This window comes from Astatotilapia calliptera, unplaced genomic scaffold (assembly GCF_900246225.1).
Source record: "Astatotilapia calliptera unplaced genomic scaffold, fAstCal1.2 U_scaffold_4, whole genome shotgun sequence".
Classification (NCBI taxonomy): domain Eukaryota; kingdom Metazoa; phylum Chordata; class Actinopteri; order Cichliformes; family Cichlidae; genus Astatotilapia; species Astatotilapia calliptera.
In genome coordinates this window covers 662129-665033 of record NW_020535778.1, presented here as the reverse complement: position 1 = coordinate 665033, position 2905 = coordinate 662129, and the positions used below count along the sequence as shown (strand labels likewise).

General features: G+C 37.4%; 1 long non-coding RNA gene across 1 annotated transcript; it reads right to left on the bottom strand.

The window, feature by feature from the left end:
- Positions 1 to 410: 410 nt before the first annotated feature.
- LOC113018098 (uncharacterized) lies at positions 411 to 1804 on the bottom strand. The gene is made up of 2 exons (XR_003271695.1): positions 1738 to 1804; positions 411 to 475 (listed from the first exon to the last, which is right to left on the bottom strand). It is a non-coding gene; the product is annotated as an uncharacterized LOC113018098 (long non-coding RNA).
- Positions 1805 to 2905: the final 1101 nt, after the last annotated feature.

Below are 2905 nucleotides of genomic sequence, written 5' to 3'. Positions count from 1 at the left end.
AGCAGGTGTGTTCGGGGAACCGGATTAGCGAGCTCACGGTTAGCGCGATGATTTGGTCTTGGATGTAGTAAGCGACGTACGAAGAACGGGCCCCAGGAAGCAGCTTCACCGCTGATCACACACACACTCAACTCTACTCACTCACCTGGAGGATCAACATGAAGGTAGATGATTCTGATGGATTTATAGGATTCATTTTTGAAGCCAAGACACTCGAATGGTCCAGTATCGTTTGTTGTCACAGTCTTCAGAATCAAAGATAAATTTCCATCCTTTTTCTCTTGGTCCTGCAGAACTGTCCGGTTCTTAAAAGATGAATGCTGGTTGTATTCTACAACATGCCCATCACGCTCTAAAAAGATATATTCATCGTCCTGGTCAGGTCTTTTCCACTTTACACCTGTAAAGTCGTTACCTGGATCTTGACATGGCAGAATGGCATTCTCTCCAGACTTAGCAGTGATGTTTATCTGGGCTGAAAAAGGAAACAGCAGAGAGGTTAAAGAGATCACTGTTCACTTCTATAGCAGAGATGATCTTGAGCCATAAATGAATCAAGTAGGGGAGGTATAATATTGGGTTCTGATATTTAGATATGGATGCTAGTTATAATGGTCAACATGCCCATAACGTCATAAAAAAAAGATATATTCTGGCGTCAGGAAAGATCTTTACTCTAAATTTTAGTCAGGAAATGTTTGAAGCTCAACATGTTCTGTCCAGATTCAGCTGTGATGTTTTGTGGTCTGAAATAATGTACCCAAAGTAGACAGGTTAAGAGATCAAAGCGCAACTTTTTAGATACATATAAAGTCATCTTTGTTATCAGACAGACTTGGCTCACAAATAATTCATTTGAAAACAGTGCAAGCATTCAGCAATAGCAAAATGGCAATTTTCCCACTCCTCCTCAGAAAGAAAGAGCCCAACAGAAGCAGGAAACGTACAAGTCACTTATGTTGCTGCTCAGTAAACATGTAGGCAAGTGTTCTTGTTTTTCATGGTTTACTCTTGATGTGACCACTTTTAAGCAGTTCTTAAATCACATTCCATTAGCTGTATGTCATTTTCCTCTCCCTGCAGCCTTTGACACTATAGTTAGTCTCTAGTTAATATTTGGACCAAGATGCCACTTTGAGGCTAAACGAATTAGCTGCTATCGGAGTTGTTGCTTCAGCACTTTTACTGTAAGGTCACAGCAAAGAAACCAGAACACACACACACACACACACACACTACTGTGTGTCTCAGATACAGTCTCTGACTTCAGAAACATTTTCTTTCTGTTGAGACTCCCAAGTCACAACCTCACAAGCTAAGTGATGGAACTAGACCACAAATTAAAAAAAAATGTCCATCTGTGCTAGACTGTCTGCTAAAAGCAAAGGGCCATACAAGTTATAGAACCAGAATCATCTTTACTAGGCCAAGTTTTGACCACAAACTCTAGTTCACTTTTCTTTCTCCATGCAAAAATAAACAATTTTAAATAGGCAATATATAAGTAGTCACACAAGGAGGACATAAATAAAAGAAGTGAGACAAATACAAGTTAAAGTCTTGAAAACTATGCGAACTATAATAACATACAACTGGGCATGAGTGATAACTATAAACAGTTTGAACACAGCAGTTTATCAGGTTTGCACTAAAAGTTAGCTGATGATTTTTTTGGTTTGTTTTTTTCAAAAAGTTCAGTCAAAGCAAAGAAGCTGACAAAATGTAGTTCCAACTTACCTTCGGAAGCCGCGCTATAGACGAACCGTTCGGCATTTATATAAAGTAACATCATGACCCAAATAGTCCTAATAGTCGTGATCATATCTAATGAGAAGTACGAGCGACTGCGTAGGCTATTTATGCTCGACTGCGGATTGATACGAAAACATCCGATAGACGTGTTTGACTTTATTGATAAGCATATTAGAATATCGGTGTGTAACCTCACGTATTAGAAGTAAATCTTCATTTACAAGAAAAAAAGAAGAACAAAGTAAAACAGACAAAAGGATATATTCGAAGCAATATTTGATATGGGAACTATTTGTTCCTCCGCTGAGGTGCGTGTCCTCAATCCACACAGCCTAGCTTTCGTTGGAAATATTAAAAAGTGATCTTTTTTTTAAATAAAGAAAGAAAACACACAATACTTATTTACGATAATATCTATAATATGTAGATAAAAAAAAATAAAATAATAAAATGTCAAAATTACTGGCTTGTATTGACTTCGGGACCCAAATCATGTGATGAAATACATGTTTACTTTTATTATAGTCTCATTTTATACTTTCTTCTTTGCATTTCTTTAGAAATCTATAAGGTTTCTGTAGCCGTCGCATTGAAATGTAATTATTATGTGATTGTAATGCTCAAAAGTGTTTAATCTGGATTCATGTTGTGTTGTCGCCACCTACTGGTGGACCTGAGTGTGGCGCTTTGTGGTGCGCATGCTTTGGGGTGATGCTCAATTAAGCGCACATGTCACCAGAGACTGAGGGCTCAAGCCAGAAAGAGAAGGCTGGCTTGTGTAAAGGGTGGAAATATGGACGATATGGACTACAATTGCCCATGAATGTTCAGTAGAAAGGCTGAACATTCAAAATTAAAATTCAAATAAAACAAATAAAACATACACACAAACGTACACACACACACACACACAAAAACGTACACACAAAGTAAATGCACAAACCTACGTTGCACTGTAATGCAAAAACACAGTCATTCATAAGTCAAATATATTTCTTTATAACAATTACTGTTGTTTTAATATTTTCTAAAACATTTTACCATTACATTTTGTTTTTTTCAGTCTGTGTTCATGTGTCAGGATAGACGAATGCTTCCACATTCAGAGGTTTCTTCCTGTCAATCACTTCTGGTTTGCTGAAGACAATTAATC